This window comes from Scyliorhinus torazame, chromosome 13, assembly GCF_047496885.1.
Source record: "Scyliorhinus torazame isolate Kashiwa2021f chromosome 13, sScyTor2.1, whole genome shotgun sequence".
Lineage (NCBI taxonomy): Eukaryota > Metazoa > Chordata > Chondrichthyes > Carcharhiniformes > Scyliorhinidae > Scyliorhinus > Scyliorhinus torazame.
In genome coordinates this window covers 18400239-18420450 of record NC_092719.1, presented here as the reverse complement: position 1 = coordinate 18420450, position 20212 = coordinate 18400239, and the positions used below count along the sequence as shown (strand labels likewise).

The window sequence follows — 20212 nt, the reverse complement described above, 5'->3', positions numbered from 1 at the left end:
TTGCCACCGCCTGGTGAACCCTTGAGCCGACCCCCTTAGGACGAACTTAATCCGCTTTAGCTTTATAAACCCCGCCATGTCATTTATCCAGGTCTCCACCCCCGGGGGCTTGGCTTCTTTCCACATTAGCAATATCCTGCGCCGAGCTACTAGGGACGCAAAGGCCAAAACATCGGCCTCTCTCGCCTCCTGCACTCCCGGCTCTTGTGCAACCCCAAATATAGCCAACCCCCAGCTTGGTTCGACCCGGACTCCTACTACTTTTGAAAGCACCTTTGTCACCCCCATCCAAAACCCCTGTAGTGCCGGGCATGACCAAAACATATGGGTATGATTCGCTGGGCTTCTCGAGCACCTCGCACACCTATCCTCCACCCCAAAAAATTTACTGAGCCGTGCTCCAGTCATATGTGCCCTGTGTAATACCTTAAACTGAATCAGGCTTAGCCTGGCACACGAGGACGACGAGTTTACCCTGCTTAGGGCATCTGTCCACAGCCCCTCCTCGATCTCCTCCCCCAGCTCTTCTTCCCATTTCTCTTTTAGTTCATCTACCATAGTCTCCCCTTCGTCCCTCATTTGCCTATATATATCTGACACCTTACCATCCCCCACCCATGTCTTTGAGATCACTCTGTCCTGCACCTCTTGTGTCGGGAGCTGCGGGAATTCCCTCACCTGTTGCCTCGCAAAAGCCCTCAGTTGCATATACCTGAATGCATTCCCTTGGGGCAACCCATATTTCTCGGTCAGCGCTCCCAGACTCGCGAACTTCATCCACAAACAGTTCTTTCAGTTGCGTTATTCCTGCTCTTTGCCACATTCCATATCCCCCATCCATTCCCCCCCGGGGCAAACCTATGATTGTTTCTTATCGGGGACCCCCCCAAGGCTCCAGTCTTTCCCCTATGCCGTCTCCACTGTCCCCAAATCTTCAGTGTAGCCACCACCACCGGGCTTGTGGTGTAGTTCCTCGGTGAGAACGGCAATGGGGCTGTCACCATAGCCTGTAGGCTAGTCCCCCTACAGGACGCCCTCTCTAATCTCTTCCACGCCGCTGCCTCCTCCTCTCCCATCCACTTACTCACCATTGAAATATTAGCGGCCCAATAATACTCACTTAGGCTCGGTAGTGCCAGCCCCCCGCTATCCCTGCTACGCTGTAAGAATCCCTTCCTCACTCTCGGGGTCTTCCCGGCCCACACAAAACCCATGATGCTCTTTTCAATCCTTTTTAAAAAAGCCTTCGTGATCACCACCGGGAGGCACTGAAACACAAAGAGGAATCTCGGGAGGACCACCATCTTAACCGCCTGCACCCTCCCTGCCAGTGACAGGGATACCATATCCCATCTCTTGAAATCCTCCTCCATCTGTTCCACCAACCGCGTTAAATTTAACCGATGCAATGTGCCCCAATTCTTAGCTATCTGGATCCCCAGGTAACGAAAGTCCCTTGTTACCTTCCTCAACGGTAGGTCCTCTATTTCTCTACTCTGCTCCCCTGGATGCACCACAAACAACTCACTTTTCCCCATGTTCAATTTATACCCTGAAAAATCCCCAAAGTCCCCAAGTATCCGCATTATTTCTGGCATCCCCTCCGCCGGGTCCGCCACGTATAGTAGCAAATCGTCCGCATACAAAGATACCCGGTGTTCTTCTCCTCCCCTAAGTACTCCCCTCCACTTCTTGGAACCCCTCAACGCTATCGCCAGGGGCTCAATCGCCAGTGCAAACAATAATGGGGACAGAGGGCATCCCTGCCTTGTCCCTCTATGGAGCCGAAAATATGCAGATCCCCGTCCATTCGTGACCACGCTCGCCACTGGGGCCCTATACAACAGCTGCACCCATCTAACATACCCCTCTCCAAAACCAAATCTCCTCAACACCTCCCACAAATAATCCCACTCCACTCTATCAAATGCTTTCTCGGCATCCATCGCCACTACTATCTCCGTTTCTCCCTCTGGTGGGGCCATCATCATTACCCCTAACAACCTCCGTATATTCGTGTTCAGCTGTCTCCCCTTCACAAACCCAGTTTGGTCCTCGTGGACCACCCCCGGGACACATTCCTCTATTCTCATTGCCATTACCTTGGCCAGGATCTTGGCATCTACATTTAGGAGGGAAATAGGTCTATCGGACCCGCATTGTAGCGGGTCCTTTACCTTCTTTAAGAGAAGCGGTATCGTTGCTTCAGACATAGTCGGGGGCAGTTGTCCCCTTTCCTTTGCCTCATTAAAGGTCCTCGTCAGTACCGGGGCGAGCAAGTCCACATATTTTCTATAGAATTCGACTGGGAATCCATCCGGTCCCGGGGCCTTTCCCGCCTGCATGCTCCTAATTACTTTCACCACTTCTTCTACCTCGATCTGTGCTCCCAGTCCCACCCTTTCCTGCTCTTCCACCTTGGGAAATTCCAGCCGATCCAAGAAGCCCATCATTCTCTCCCTCCCATCCGGGGGTTGAGCTTCATATAATTTTTTATAAAATGTCTTGAACACTCCATTCACTCTCTCCGCTCCCCGCTCCATCTCTCCTTCCTCATCCCTCACTCCCCCTATTTCCCTCGCTGCTCCCCTTTTCCTCAATTGGTGTGCCAGCAACCTGCTCGCCTTCTCCCCATATTCGTACTGTACACCCTGTGCCTTCCTCCATTGTGCCTCTGCAGTGCCTGTAGTCAGCAAGTCAAATTCTACTTGTAGCCTTTGCCTTTCCCTGTACAGTCCCTCCTCCGGTGCTTCCGCATATTGTCCGTCCACTCTCAAAAGTTCTTGCAGCAACCGCTCCCGTTCCTTACTCTCCTGCTTCCCTTTATGTGCCCTTATTGATATCAGCTCCCCTCTAACCACCGCCTTCAACGCCTCCCAGACCACTCCCACCTGGACCTCCCCATTATCATTGAGTTCCAAGTACTTTTCAATGCACCCCCTCACCCTTAGACACACCCCCTCATCTGCCATTAGTCCCATGTCCATTCTCCAGGGTGGGCGCCCTCCTGTTTCCTCCCCTATCTCCAAGTCCACCCAGTGTGGAGCGTGATCCGAAATGGCTATAGCCGTATACTCCGTTCCCCTCACCTTCGGGATCAATGCCCTACCCAGCACAAAAAACTCTATTCGCGAGTAGACTTTATGGACATAGGAGAAAAACGAGAACTCCTTACTCCTAGGTCTGCTAAATCTCCACAGGTCTACACCTCCCATCTGCTCCATAAAATCTTTAAGTACCTTGGCTGCTGCCGGCCTCCTTCCAGTCCTGGACATCGACCTATCCAGCCCTGGTTCCAACACCGTATTAAAATCTCCCCCCATTATCAGCTTTCCCATCTCTAGGTCCGGAATGCGTCCTAGCATCCGCCTCATGAAATTGGCATCATCCCAGTTCGGGGCATATACGTTTACCAAAACCACCGTCTCCCCCTGTAGTTTGCCACTCACCATCACGTATCTGCCCCCGTTATCCGCCACTATAGTCTTTGCCTCGAACATTACCCGCTTCCCCACTAATATAGCCACCCCCCTGTTTTTCGCATCTAGCCCCGAATGGAACACCTGCCCCACCCATCCTTTGCGTAGCCTAACCTGGTCTATCAGTTTCAGATGCGTTTCCTGTAACATAACCACATCTGCCTTAAGTTTCTTAAGGTGTGCGAGTACCCGTGCCCTCTTTATCGGCCCGTTCAGCCCTCTCATGTTCCACGTGATCAGCCGGGTTGGGGTGCTTCCTACCCCCCCCCCCCCCCCCATGTCGATTAGCCATCACCTTTTTCCAGCTCCTCACTCGGTTCCCACGCAGCTGTATCTCCCCCAGGCGGTGCCCCCCCGCCCATCCTCTCCCATACCAGCTCCCCCCTCTCCCCAGCAGCAGCAACCCAGTAATTCCCCCCTCCCACCCCCCCCGCTAGATCCCCCGCTAGCGTAATTACTCCCCCCATGTTGCTCCCAGAAGTCAGCAAACTCTGGCCGACCTCGGCTCGCACCGTGCGACGCCCCCTCCTTCCTGCTTCTCTATTCCCGCCATGATTATCATAGCGCGGGAACCAAGCCCTCGCTTCTCCCTTGGCCCCGCCCCAATGGCCAACGCCCCATCTCCTCCACCTCCCCTCATCACCACCTGTGGGATAGAGAAAAGTTACCACATCGCAGGATTAGTACATAAAACTCCTCTTTCCCCCCTTTTTAACCCCCCTCTTTGCCCCCCACATTCGCCCCACCATTTTGTTCAAACGTTCTTTTTAATAACCCGCTCATTCCAGTTTTTCTTCCACAATAAAAGTCCACGCTTCATCCGCCGTCTCAAAGTAGTGGTGCCTCCCTCGATATGTGACCCACAGTCTTGCCGGTTGCAGCATTCCAAATTTTATCTTATTTTTATGAAGCACCGCCTTGGCCCGATTAAAGCTCGCCCTCCTTCTCGCCACCTCCGCACTCCAGTCTTGATAAACGCGGATCACCGCGTTCTCCCATTTACTGCTCCGAGTTTTCTTCGCCCATCTAAGGACCATTTCTCTATCCTTAAAACGGAGGAATCTCACCACTATGGCTCTGGGAATTTCTCCTGCTCTCGGTCCTCGCGCCATCACTCGGTATGCTCCCTCCACCTCCAACGGACCCGCCGGGGCCTCCGCTCCCATTAACGAGTGCAGCATCGTGCTCACATATGCCCCGACGTCCGCTCCCTCCACACCTTCAGGAAGACCAAGAATCCTCAGGTTGTTCCTCCTTGCGTTGTTTTCCAGTGCCTCCAACCTTTCCACACATAGTTTCTGATGTACCTCCTGCGTCTCCGTCTTCACCACCAGGCCCTGTATGTCGTCCTCATTCTCGGCTGCCTTTGCCTTCACGACCCGAAGCTCCCGCTCCTGGGTCTTTTGTTCCTCCTTTAGCCTTTCGATCGCCTGTAGTATCGGGGCCAACAGCTCTTTCTTCATTTCCTTTTTGATCTCTTCCACACAGCATTTCAAGAACTCTTGTTGTTCAGGGCCCCATGTTAAACTGCCACCTTCCGACGCCATCTTGGTTTTTGCTTGCCTTCCTTGCCGCTGTTCTAAAGGATCCACTGCAATCCGGCCACTTTCTCCTCCTTTTTCCATCCGTATCCAGGGGGGATTCCCTTCTGGTTTACCGCACAGTGTTTTTAGCCGTCAAAATTGCCGTTGGGGCTCCTATCAAGAGCCCAAAAGTCCGTTTCACCGGGAGCTGCCGAAACGTGCGACTCAGCTGGTCATCGCCGCACCCGGAAGTCTCCATATGCCTTCCTAATTGCATGCTGTACCTGAATACTAATTTTTCTGATTCAAGTACAAGGACACCCAAATCCCTATGTACTGCAGCATCCTGTAGTCTCTCTCCATTTAAATAATATTCTGATTTGCCATTCTTCCTGCCGAAATGGACAATCTCACATTTCCCCACATTATATCCAGCTGTCTATTTTTCCGCTCATTCACTTAACCCATCTCTGTCCCTTTGTAGACTCTGTTTCCTCCTCACAGCTTGCTTTGCGACCTATCTTTATAACATCAGTAAATTTGACTACAATAGTCCATAGGAGCCCTCTCTCACAAATGCAACGTACAAGCAAACTGGCGTGAGTCAAGGCTGTTCGATGTCACCGTTCCTATTTTTGCTCACAACTGTTTGGATTTTGAGGCAAACAACATCAGACAGAAGAAATGGTATAGGATGGATCATCACTTAACAGTTGGAAGATTTAGACTTGGCGGATGACTTGATTTTCTTATCCCACAACCACAGACAGATACAAGATAAAACCTATCACTTTGGCACAAATATTGGCTAAAGTTGGCCTCAACATTGACATAGAGAAAACTAAGATAATGTAAATAAACACTCGGAATAACAACTCCATTAAGATAAGGAACACCGAGCTGTTTGAACTAACGTCTTTTATCTAGCTTTTTCTTTCACCCACCACTTTCCTGGAACCTCAAGTCCTTCGACGACTAAGGGGTTGTGGGGTGATCAGAGCCCTGGATAGAAAAAATTCATGTTATGGGTCCCTGACCACCGTCCCATACGCAAGCACAGGGCGAACAGGACCTGGTGCAAGTTCAGATACAGGGAGCAGAGCTTTGGTAGACCTTAAGTTTACATAGGGTAGACGATAAGCTGGTCAAGAGAGCCTTGAATAGTCAGGTCTGGAGATAAAAAAGGCACAGCCATGCAACAAAGCAATCTCCTCCCTTCATACCCTCCAAGGCCCCAAACATTCCTTCCAAGTGAAATCGCAATCTACTTGGACGTCTTTTATTGTAGCATATTCTATTACAAAGAACAACAAAGAACAAAGAAATGTATAGCACAGGAACAGGCCCTTCGGCCCTCCAAGCCCGTGCCGACCATACTGCCCGACTAAACTACAATCTTCTACACTTCCTGGGTCCGTATCCTTCTATTCCCATCCTATTCATATATTTGTCAAGATGCCCCTTAAATGTCCCTATCGTCCCTGCTTCCACTACCTCCTCCGGTAGTGAGTTCCAGGCACCCACTACCCTCTGCGTAAAAAACTTGCCTCGTACATCTACTCTAAACCTTGCCCCTCTCACCTTAAACCTATGCCCCCTAGTAATTGACCCCTCTACCCTGGGGAAAAGCCTATTAGCTACTCACGATATGGTCGCCTCCACATTGGATGAATTAAACACAGACCAGGTGATTGCTTTGGGGATACCTCCATTCAGTCTCCCAAATGTGACCTTAAACTTCCTGTCACCTGTTATTTCAACTCTTTACCTTGCTTTCACTCTGACCCTTCTGTCCTTAGCCTGCCGAAGTGTTCCAATGAAATTTAATACAAGCTCGAAGGACAGCATCTCATCTTTCGACAGGGCATCTTACAGCTTTCAGGACTCAACATCGAGTTCAGTAATATTAGATCATTAGCGCTGCTCCACTTTGGATTTTTCTTTTTGCTGCTTCATTTGTTTTTGCTTTTTTTTTTCTTAGTCTCTTTCCTGTGCATTCGGACAGCTGCTAAACAGCTTGCAATCCACTCCTCTATACACAGCTTTTGTTTCTTGTCCCATCACCTACTCCCTTTGGCTTTCGACCATGAAAACTTTTCCATTTAATCTATCCTGTTCTCCACCCTATTACCCGCGATCCTTTCTATCCTCACTGCTTTCACTTTCTCAAAACCTAATCCAGTAAAATCCCAATGAGTCTAATCTATAGAGATCCACCCACAAATTCACATTAAGTGAAGCTTCATGATAACTGAGGAGGTCCCATTCCAACGCAAGTACACCTCTGTTTAGCTGATTTGCCTACAGGCATAGCCTGTGTCAAAAACAACAGATTCAAATGCCAAATGAAAACACAGTAAAGCAGTTAATTTGCAGAAAAACCTTCATTCAATTAGTTCGCACCTTTGCTTTGCACCGAAAAATGTTGGGAGTCCGCTCTGGAAAAACTCAGAAATCTTTTTTTTGCTTACTGTCCATGATGTTGTCAATGCAGTCAAACATATTTTTGGTGTTTACATGCGGCAGTGCAAAATCCAGGAGCATCTCGATCGTCTGTGCGAAATTGTCTAGGGAAAGAGGCAGACAAGCATTCTGAACTCTTCAGTTCATCAGCCTCCGTGGTCTCGTCAGTTGAAGAACGTACAGATGCAGAAAGAGGAATAAGAGGGAAAGATTTGGTTGACAGAGAGAAAGTGAAAGCAAGAAAGAGCGAGAGCAGGAAAGAGAAAGTGAGGAATAAGAGGGAAAGATTAGGTTGACAGAGAGTGCGAGTGTGAGAGAAAGAGAGCAAGACAGAGGGAGCAAGCGAGCAAAAGAAAAAAATTGAAACCTGGAAACTTCTCATCTCCAATCATTTAGTTTCTGCACACTTGCAGCCAATTTAACATGTTCGGCCAAATTTATCTGTACATCTTGGGTCTTTTGGTGACTTATGAAAATCTATCAGCTATTCTCCTTCACAGGTGAAGTGTGTCTCGTCAATTCTCCTTCTTGAAGAAATAACAAAGGGAGAATATAACCGATCACACACGCATAATCTTAATTTTCTCCCAGGTTCACAGAAAGAAATCTCCAAAATTTCCCTTCAGCAAAATCAATTCTCTGATGTACCGTGATTGCACACTTGTTCCTAATTTATTCTACTGGACATCCCGAAAAATAACATTGCTATCATGGTAAGCAGTTAAAATACCCAATGTTCAAAAAGGAAATCAGTCCACATTCCTGTCCTCCACAGCCCTACCCAGCTGATACCTGATGTGAGCAACACATGTACAGAATTGACTGAATTGGAGAAGACACACAGAATTATAGAATCCCTACAGTGCAGGAGGCTATTCGGTCCATCGAGTCTGCACCGACCCTCTGAAAGAGCATCCTTTCCCGCCCTATCCCTACCTAACCTGCATATCTTTGGACACTAAGGTGAATTTAGGATGGCCAATCCACCTAACCTCCACATCTTTTGACTGTGGGAGGAAACCAGAGCACCTGAAGGAAACCCATGCAGATACAGGGAGAATGTGCAAAATCCACAGTCACCCAAGGTCGGAATTGAACCTGGGGCCCTAGTGCTGTGAGACAGCAGTGCTAACCACTGTGCCGCTGAGATGAAGGCTTGTTTGTATTCACAAGGTAACACCAAGCTCCGCTCCCTGCTTTTCAGGCCTGCCATGAATCCCAACCAATACTCATCAAAATGAAAAAAAACAGGAATTTTTTTGACGTGCGTGAGGACAAGTGGATAGGGAGGGGGAACAAAGGGAAAGCAAGAGCCCTAGAGTGAGAGAGAGTGAAAGAGAGGTGAAAGCTAGTTACTTGTTAAGGTTACCACTGCTAAATTCAATTCTCACTTCCTTTTGACTCCTTATGTACGGGCAGCACGGTAACACAGTGGTCAGCACTGTTGCTTCACAGCCCCAGGGTCCCGGGTTCGATTCCTGCTTGGGTTACTGTCTGCACGTTCTCCCCCCGTCTGCGTGGATTTCCTCCGGGTGTTCCGGTTTCATCCCACAGTCCAAAGATGTGCAGGTTAGATGGATTAGCCATGCTAAATTGCCCGTGGCGTCCAAACAAAGGGTTAGGTGGGGTTACTGGGTTACCAGGATAGATTGGAGGTGTGGACTTAAGTAGGATGCTCTTTCCAAGGGCCGGTGCTGACTCGATGGGCCGAATGGCTTCCTTCGGCATTGTAAATTCTATGATTCTTAACTATGATAGGGTATGCACTCATTCATTTGATGAAATCACCTAAAATTACCAACTGTGCTTATTAAGAAAAATAGACTTGCATGTATAATGCCTTTCATGACCACTGGACATCTCAAATCGCTTTACAGTCAATTAGTTTTTGTAGTGACTAGTGTTAATGACTATTTCTCATGTCTTGTTAGGCAGCCTCTTCAGATTTGGGATGACTTGCTTCCACTCAGTTTTGTTAGGTTTTTAGATGGCTGATCGGTCCAATGTGCGATCTGCAGACATGAGCATGTGGTGCTTTAGGGGTGGATGGGTGGGTTGTTTGGAGGTTTGTGCACTCCCTCCGATGCCTTGACTGTACCTCTGTAACACTCCCAAAGAAGTCTCTCAATGTGGTTAGTGTCTTCCTGAATGAGCTTCCCTACCGAATTCCCCTTGCACGACTCTATTCTGAATAAAGCAATTGCTTCAGGGGTCAGGGAAAATGAACGACATGTCAGAAACATGATGTCAGAAGCACTCTCATTCTTTTGGACAAACTCCAACATGTGTAGGTACTGCACGCATTTTGTAAAATTGCAATTTGAAGTCAAGAATTCCTTTCAATGGAAAAGAAATTTCACCCTTTAAGTGCAAATCATCAATATGTAAATCTTCTTTACTTTGTAAGTCTGTGTGTTTATAACTTTTTAAGTAATTCAACTGATTTAAACTATTGTAGTACTTGACAATCTATTCACGCAACTATGAGCAAATATGTCAATGATAATGAATTCTGATCCTGTTCAGTGGCAGACTACACAAACAAAATGCTATTTGTCAAAGTTAACTCATTAAATTCAATTAAGAATAAAATGCATAAATATACATAATAAGAACCAAACGTTTTAGGGAAAATGCAACCCTTAACTGGAATAGCTACACTTAATTTAAGTGATTTGGATGAATACAGTCATCTTGAGCCATGAACACGACTCAAAAATCGTCATCCAGTTTAAGTTTAGTCAGATCTAGTGGCAACTCTGTCAACTTGAGTAAATCATCCAGAAGAAATTCTCATTAGCCAAAGATTTAATTAAATTGCATGTGAAGGTAGAGGGAAACAGTAGCAGGAACAGTACAAAGAAAATCAACAAGCTCTGACCCCACGACTGAATGAGCTCACTCTTGCTGCTGGCAACTCTCCCAGAGCCACCATCAACTTGATGAATAAAAATGGCTGTGCCAAATGAAAGCAGCAGCTCTGCTGATACCCTGCAGACATCGGACTTTCTTCAAGACAATGCTTTCTCTGACCCCGACATCAGTTTCCAAATTCCCAAGATGTAAGGGCTGATTTAAACTATAGCCATCTTGCGGGGTGGGTTCATTGAATCCCAATAGGGCACAAGGAGGCCATTCAGCCTATCAGGTCTGCACCGACATTCTGAAAGTCCACTCCCCCATCCTATCCAATAACCGCTTAACCCGATGAATACTAAACGGCAATTTAGAATGGCCAATTCACCCAACCGGCACATCTTTGGACTGTGGGAGGAAACCGGAGCACCCTGAGGAAACCCATGCAGACATGGGGAGAAAGTGCAAACTCCACACAGTCACCCAAGGCTGGAATTGAGCCTGGGTCCCTGGCGCTGTGAGGCAGCAGTGCTAATCACTGTATCACTGCATGGTTGGGCGAGTAGCTCAAAAGTGGCCAGACAGTTAAAAAGGTAACCCGATGCTACATTGCTAATGCGTTTCTGTGTGCTGCAATTTTAGCAGCTTGGGGCAATTTGCAACATTCAGGCAGGGACCTCATCAATATTTAAGTTGGGGTGCAGTAAAATCTATCTTGGCACAAGAGAGTTCAATATCACCTGAGATCCAGTTAAGTTTATCTCTCAATTTTTTCTTGCATCAGGAAGAGCGGGACTGTTCCTCTGTGCTCCATAAGGGATCCTTGGGCCTTGCAACCTGCGGCATTCCACCCCTTCCCCTATATACAATGCTATCGGAAACTTCTTCACTGCCCCACTCCCCTTCCCATTTTCAGCATATTCCACATGATCTGTTACCACTTGAGATTTCCAATATTTGCAAGTCTTTTCCTTTTATTTGCATTTGTTGCCTTGCATTTTTAAAATTCTCTTTAGATATATGCTTCCTTTCTACAATACTTAAAAGTAGACCTGAAAAGTAGTTTTTCTTTGAAGTCGCTCTCCCATTTCTCACTTGACTGACCTCTTCTTTCGGCCTCCCAAAGAGTAGACTTTCTGGTACATCAAACCTAACCCCATGACAATTATTGGAGTCCATGTGTCCCACTGCCAGATAGAATATTAATCTGCCAGTGCACCAAATAAAGCACATAGTATATCACCAGTCCAAGTAACTCTGCTTCACATGTTGCGTTACAATGTTGTCACAAGTTCTGTCTGTGATACTGACTCCTGTTAGCAAGTAGCAATTCTTTTTTTTTCTTCAATTCACAGGGCGTTGTCAGCTAGGCCAACATTCATTACCCATCTCTAATTGCCCTTGAGAAGGTGGTGGTGGTGAGCTGCCTTCTTGAACCGTTGGGAGTCCATGTGGTGCAGGTACAGCCACAGAGTTTTTAGGGAAGAAGGCAGTAGCAGGATCTCGACCCAATGACTTGGAGAACGCTTACCCGGAGATCAGAGGCTGAATGCCCTTGACTGCTGAAGTGTTCCCCGACTGGGAGGGAACATTCCTGCCTGGTGATTGTTGCGATGTCCGCAGTCAAGGGCATTCAGCCTCTGATCTCCGGGTAAGCGTTCTCCAAGGCGGCCTTCAGGACCCGCGAAAACGCAGAATCGCCGAGCAGAAACTTATAGCCAAGTTCCGCACACATGAGTGCGGCCTCAACCGAGACCTGGGATTCATGTCGCATTACATTCATCCCCCACCATCTGGCCTGCAAAATCCTACCAACTGTCCTGGCTTGATACAATTTACACCTCTTTAACCTGGGGTTACCCCATCTCTGGATCTGTAAAGATTTAATCACCTGCAAATGCTCGCATTCCTAGCATTGTTTGGCATCTTTGAATTTGTCTATATATGTGTTTCTGGAACAGACCTCTGCATTCACCTGAGGAAGGAGCAGCGCTCCGAAAGCTAGTGACATCGAAACAAACCTGTTGGACTTTAACCTGGTGTTGTAAGACTTCGTACTGTGCTCACCCCAGTCCAACGCCGGCATCTCCACATCACGAAAAAATGGGTGCAGTGGTTATGATCTGAAATTGTTTCAATCAATGCTAAGTCCTGAAGGTGTGAAATAACAAGATAGGTAATATCTTTCGGAAACAATATATAATTTCTTAGCTCTATTTCTTGTCTATTCTTTAAACCAAGGTCTTTTCAAACTGCGGGCCATGACCCGCAGGTGTGCCAGGGGCTGGTGTCTGGAGGTCATGGAGGGATCTGTTGCGCTATTCCCCCAATGGTCCCAATTGTGGGACAAGTGTCGAAAAGCCGCTTCCGGCTTTTACATTGAGAATGGCGGCCCTGACGGCTTTTAAATAAAAATAATTGAGGCTGTATGGTGTCTTCCAGCCATAAGTGACAGCAGACAGGTCATGCACCCTGCACGCACACTTAAAAGTCAATCGCCCTCCAGTATGTGCTTTTGGCACCAAGTCACGGAGCAAAGTTGCTTCCATTTTCTAGTTGCTGGCAAGCAAGACAAGTGAATTGTGAAGATGAATGGTTTAATTAAAAGTAAGAGATGGCCAGAGACTCAGATAGGCTTTTATCTATTGGAAAGATCTCAACAGAATTGACTGGTGAGAGCCGCTCGGGAGAGTCCAGAGCAGAGCAGTGCTAGTGTTAGTTCTGTACTGAGCTCTGGGGTCTTTGGTGAACAGCCTACAAAGAAGAAGCTTAATTTGGGAACAAAGCAGTATAAAGATGACATCTTGATGTATGGTTTTGTCGATTGTGCCAATTCAAACATGGACGCAAAGCCCATATATGTTATATGCAGGGAAGTACTGGCAAATGAGAGAAGTTGTTTCAGATTTTGAAATAGAAGGTCGTGTAGGTAGGCTGACATGTGTCGCGAAGGTCAGCTGGCTGGTAAGAGTGGGTCCCGGGAATAAAGTTTGAAAAACACTGCTTTAAATGGCAATACCTGTATTTTTAGAAGCTTCCACTATCCCAAATTCAAACAATTTAATGATGTTTCTTGAATTCTTAAAGTAGATTTTAAGTTGAACCATCAGACCTTCCAATTACTTTTTTGTGTCTCTTCCTTTATGCTAAACAACATGGTTTGAATCTGGCAAATGTACTTTACACCCTCCAAAACTAGCCTCAGCACCGATCTGTATAACTGCAGCTTGCTCTCATTCATAGTCCAAAGTTCTGCAGATTTATACCATGACACAATTTGCTCTATCAATTACCAATTTACTGTCCAGATGTTTAGAAGAGGATTGGTGGAAATTCCCAAATCATTTTAACTACAGTTTGTGAACAAGTCTGTGAAATACTGTTTACTGCTCTTATTACCTTGCATGGTTATCTACATTAAACATCCATCTGTGTATTTCAACTCGTCTACCCAACTGGTTCCATTTATTATTTATCCACATGGCTTTGTCATTATAGACCCAAGACTTTGCATCTCACCATTTACAAATGTTGTAAATGGGAACAGGTGGCACAATTTGGACTGAACGTTTTGGTTCTATTGAAGCCAACCACATACAAAACCAAAGACATATTCACTGAGCCATCCAGTGTACAGCAAGGGAAATGGGGACAGGAGAAGGCACTGAAATACACTTCCGAATAAAAATGAAATCGTAATGTATTTTACCCAAAATCAAACTAAGCAAGAATGGTCTTTTCGGTTGCAGGAAATTGAGAGCACCATAAAGTAGTAATTGATAAAATAATTAGTCACTGAAAAAGAATCCACAGACTAATGTTTACTTAATACTGTTAAGACCAGGTGAGTAGGGGTAGAATGGCTCCCCCTTTTCTCACTCCTCATTTGAATGCAACCAAGTTTTAAAAACGATATGCTTGCCAATTCACTTGAGTGTTTAATTGTTTACATGCTGTGAGTGTAAAAGACATAAACAGACTTGTTTTCAACTAAGTTTCTGAAAAGGAAAGAGAATAGTATTTATTTGACTTCACATCTGGTTTGAATAGAAATAATAAAACACTATGCTCTGACACACACACACAGACACACACATATACTATATACAGAGAAAATATAAATATATATAAGGGAGAAAGAGTGAGAGAGAGATTTCCTTGACCGCGTCTTTTCTGTTTCTGTTCACTGGCCTGGAGAAAAGTAGTTTCTCAAACATGAAAAGAGTTCATTGGCTCAGCACATAATCCCGCTCACTAATTGATCAGTTACCCAAACATGGTCAGAGCCACTTGATCCAAGTGGATTGTGCAGGCATGATTGGCTGAAATGAGTTCCTTTCCCAGCTAGATGGCATTGCCCTAAGTGTTTGGCCCGTAATATGTTGGCTCCACAGTGTCAGACTTGGGGAATGCCCCAAGGATGCGCTGGGGAATTCCTCCAGGATATTCCCAGGTAAGGGTTTACCCAGCAATTGACCAGATGTGTTAACTTCCCCTGGACAATGGTGCTGCTCTGTGAGCCATCCAATAAAGTGATTTAAATTTCCAATTTCAGATGGTTGTGCCAGTTTTACACTAATAGTTACTCTGAAAGAATGAGACTGAAAACCACTTCAAATGTCCTAGTAACTAGTTAAATACACAGACTAAGCCCCACAGGGGACACTTCTAACACTCTGGACCCCTCAATCCCTGACAGTTCACCCCTGCAGGGTACTCCAAACGTCACCGTGCCACCGAACCCCACACCCATGGGATTTCCCCCACCCCTTGACTCCCAATCACACAGGAGCTCCCCCACTACCACCTCCCCTAGATCCAACCTAACCCCATTTCGACAGCCCCCAATCTGCCACATCTGGAGACTCAGCTTCTCCTTGGCCTGTCATTTTTACTGGGCCCTTTATACCTTCCTGCTTAAACCTTCCAGCCAGTGCAGCATAAAAAAGGGGGCATGTCCTCTGCAGTCATGCAAATGTTCTATCATCTTTGGCACAGTTGTTTTACATCTCTGGGATGCTGTTTTAGTCTTTTAAAACTCAACAAGTGGTTTCAGAACAATAATTAAATAAAGTCATTTATGATATGGCTCTATTACAATGTTGACATATTGGAAGTATGCTTAACCTAATATAATTCTGTACACGACTTTTATTTCTTGTCTTGTCCATTGCAACATTTTGTAACTTAATCAATTAAGAATGCATTATGTATCAAAAATATTCCACTTAATAATATTTTACAATATTATGCTACCTACAGTAATTCTATTACAGCATAACACTCCTTTCAGTGCAGAATGGTTTGCCTCTGGAGAGAAATAATGGGATTGGAATAAAGCAGTGAACATGTGAAGGAACCTTAAAACCAATAAGAAACACAGTAATTGGACATTAACAAAGCAGAAAGAACACCCAAAAACTTAAATTACAATTCTTGCAACGTAGCCCTACCACACTGTGATCTGTGCAAGGAAGTGACCCAAATATTACAGTTAATAAAAGCCATTTCCAACACAACAGGAACACAGTTTTAATTTTTAAAAAGCTGATAAAAATCTGCTTTTCACAAACTGCACAATTTCTCATAGACTTTAATAAATATTAGTCACGCTTCTCAAAATCTTTCTTTTTCAGTCCTTTAAAACATTGATTTTCAAGCCCCCCCCCCCCCCGCCCCCCACTGGCCGCCCACATTTGCAACTGGCCGACCTTTGCGATGCTCGCTGACCTTTAATGTGAAAGGGGAGCCTTGGTTCTCTCAATCTCACTTGAATCAGGTTCAAAGTAGGAGATGGTAATGCACATATAAGGTGCAGACTTCAGCCAGTGCCCTTGTGCCGTCTTCATCTTTACAAAAACGGAAAATCTAACCTCGTACATGTAGGTTGTCATGAAGGGCAGTAGCAACAAAATGCTCATTTTACTCAGCACAGGATACTCCTGGGAGATGCTGCACCAGAATGCTGACAACCTCATGGGCTTTTGCTGTATTTTAAATGTGGTATGATAGGTCAGCTACAGCAGTTTAGTCTTTTAATTTGGATTCAGCTCTAAGGTAATAACCGACTCTCGGGTCTCAACCTCGAAAGGAATTTTTCACCCACGACTTCTCTTTCAAAATCTGAAACTTCTCTCATTTCCAAGTACTTCGCTGCATATAACGCATATGGACTTTGCATCGGTACAACTGACAAAACCATACCTCGAGAAATCATCTATAGGCTGCTTTGTCCCCAAGTTAAGTTTCTTCTTTGTAGGCTGTTAACCAGAGGTCCTTGAGCTCTGTACAGAGCTAATACTAACATTGCTCTGTCCTGCCCTGGATTCTGCTAATCAGCTCTCTCCTGCCCTGGACTCTGCTAAACAGCTCTCTCCAGCCAATTCTGTGGTGAGATCCTGGTCAGTAGGTACACTGCCTATTTGAGTCTCTGGCCGTCTCTTTAAGAAAACAATCCATTTTCACAGTTCTCTTGCTAGCAGCTGGAAATCGGAAGCAGCTCTGTTCCATGATTTGGCTCCAAAAGCAGGTACATGGAAGGTGCTTGAACTTGCAGGACGCATGACCTGCCATCTGATGCCGCTTCTGGTCAGAAAACTGCCCACAGCCTCATTTCTTTTCATTTAAAAGCCGGTGGCGGCTGTTGGGCATTTCTCCCACGATTGGAACCACTGCAGGAACGGTGCGACCAATAGCTCTGTGACCTCCCTACATTTGCCCACCATGCACCTGCGGGCCTTGACGTGCACTTCGAAAAACCCCGACTTAAAAGGACCCGAGTGACCACTTCTGGCGAGGCCAGCATTTTTGCACATCTCTAATTGTCCCCCAGAAGGTGATGGTGAGCCACTGCCTTCAACTACTGCAGTCCATTTGGTGTAAGCACTCCAATAGCGCCGTTAGAAAGCAAGTTTCAAGACTTTGACCAGCGGCAATTAACAGTGATACCAGGATGGTGTGTGGCTTGCTGCAAAAACTTTTAGGTGGTGATGTTCCCATGTTGCTGCACTTGTCCTTCAAGACAGTTAAGGTCATGGGTTTGGAGCTCCTGTCGGAGATGGATTAAAATGAATGAAATGAAAATCGCTTATTGTCACAAGTAGGCTTCAAATGAAGTTACTGTGAAAAGCCCCTAGTCGCCACATTCCGGCGCCTATTCGGGGAGGCTGTTACGGGAGTTGCCCACTGTGCATCTTGTCGATAGTACTTATTGATGCCATTGTGTGCCAGTTGTGGAAAGACTGAATGCCAAGGTGGTTGATCGGGTGCCAATCAAATGTGCTGCTTTGTTTAATAATCTTTATTGTCACAAGTAGGGGTACATTTACACTGCAATGAAGTTACTGTGAAAATCCCCTAGTCGCCACATTCCAGCGCCTGGTCAGGTACACCGAGGGAGAATTCAGAATGTCCAAATTACCCAACAGCACGTCTTTCGGGACTTGTGGGAGGAAACCGGAGCACCCGGAGGAAACCCATGCAGACACAGTGAGAATGTGCAGACTCCGCACAGACAGTGACCCAAACTGGGAATTGAGCCTGGGACCCTGGCGCTGTAAAGCAACAGTACTAACCACTGTGCTGCCGTGCCGCCTCTGGATAACATTGAGCTTGAGTGACGTTGGAGTCATACCAATTCAGGTAATTGAAATAAATCAAAAAATTTATTCCCAAAGGTGTCCTGAATGAAAATGACAACTTTCACCAGGTGTCAGTAGAATAATTTGCAAACCGGCAGAGATTCGAAAAACATATGTGGTCAAATTTATATTTTTACTGCAACAGCAATTCTTGTAAATCAAGATTTCTAGTTTTTTATTTAAACCGAAGACTTAAACAGAATCAAAGCTTTTCACTCTGGAAATGCAAAATAAAGCTGTCCGTGTGCAAAAATGGCTTTTGGAAAACAGACATAAATTTTGTCAAGATCTGGTTTTGGCACTTTATCGTCACACAATACGGAAGTTTAATTCGGCAACGTTTCCGCCCAAGTTGAAAAGGCAGCTCTGCATCTGATGGGCCACATATTATTCGAGCATTAAAAACTCTACTTTCTTGAAATCTATCTGCTATAGTTTCAGCACCCATCATTGAAGAAGACAGCCTCCTACATAACAATTTTGTTCCATGACGAAGTTCTTATTTAGGTTTTGCGTTTTGTAGCAATATTGTAATTTTGTGTTTATAAGTTTGTGCATTTGCATGCCCATTGGATTTGGACCGTGTCAAGACTCGAGAGTATGGACTGCTTTCATTTTCAACTGGACAGCTTTTCTAAAAGAAGTTTCATTCAAATCTACTGAATCGTCATTTTTAGCACGAGTAATAGCTTCCAAATAATGAAATGTTTCAAATAATTGTCCCTGCCATTTTGACAGACTAAACCAATTCCATCATCTCCCCTCTCTCAAGCCATCTCTCCCCTGATGGCCCCTTCCTGCTCATTAATCCATCCCATATGGAAACAATCTCTCCAGCCAGGGTAACTTGGCTGTTGGCTTCCCTTTCATTGCAGAGTTTTTGTCCTCCACTAAGTCCTCTCACCCTTCCCCCACCATGTCATGGGCTGCAGTCCTCCACTCGTGACTTTGTGTGAACCAGGTGTCACCCACCATTGGACAAGCATAGACTTGTGGAACCGGGACAACTGCTGTTAAATTTCTGTTGCAAAAGACCAGATATCATTATAATAATACTTTTTGTACAAGGAACCGGGAATCATGGACCCAACAGCCTAATGATCAACAATGGATAAAATAACAGAATCCATTTTCATGAGCTGAGTCAAGGCACAATTATAGAGTGAGAGCTTAATAAGAAATTGACAGCATGGATTAAAAATGGACAGTTTGCTTGATATATCTCAACTGTTCTCAGGAGATTACAAAAAAAAAGCTAAACTCAACAAGATATGGTTTCAAAAACCTTTGTTGAGCTCCCAGAAGAAATGAGAGTAAAAGGTTTGAGGGTTCAGGTTAAGTAATACCAGATAAAAGGTCAGATAAAAAAAAAAAAACTGAACAACCCAGGTTCCTATGTTTCGATCAGTCAATGAGAAGATGCTGAGTACAGTCAAGTCCACTGCTTGGATTCCTGTTGTTCGTTAACTGCATACATAATCTGGATGCAAGAAGCAATTGTAATTTTGTTAAATTCATGGACAGCTCAAACAGACAGTTGTCGGGATGATGTTAATTTCAGTTAATTTGTTGGAGGACTAAGAGCAATTTTGAGACCTCATCTGACAAATGGTGAATATTAACTAAGTACTGTCAAAGGCCAAGCACTGTATATTAGTCAAAAAGAATTCGCAATGCAAATGCACAATAAGTTTTTCGGAATTTGCACAAGACGACTTAGAACATTTGGCTCATTAACAATAATATCAATATTGACATGATGGGGCGAATTTTCAACTTCACTGTCTTGCAGAGGACATGGAGCAAGTTAGTGAAGCAACTGCAGAACCTACAAGCAGAATATTTGCCGTCAGGTTTCCAGTTCAGGCGAAGTTCAATATCACCCACAATGTGTAGCAATAATTAAAAGCATAAATTCAAACTTGGGATGTCTAGCCAGAAGACTGCAGTACAAATTTAAGAAACTACTCCGAATCTTTCTTGGGCACTTTGTGAAAGCATTATTTAACTATTTTGATCACAACTTCATTAGGAAGAACATTAAAAACAGACTACAGAGAATAATTTCAAGTGTCAAACAATCAATTATGGAATAATATGACAAGGGAGATGGAAGTAGATTGTGCCCAGTAGTTAAGGTGGTCAAGAACAAGGGCTATATGGAGAAAGGTATTTACAAAGAGAGTGGAGGATGTGGCATTAGCTTCCAGCGTTAATGTGAGGCAGAAATGGTCAATGTTCAAGATTAGGT

General features: G+C 45.3%; 1 protein-coding gene across 1 annotated transcript in view; it reads right to left on the bottom strand.

The window, feature by feature from the left end:
- Positions 1 to 20212, bottom strand: part of exoc4 (exocyst complex component 4) — a 707051-nt gene that overhangs the window by 399817 nt on the left and 287022 nt on the right. The window lies entirely within an intron of this gene.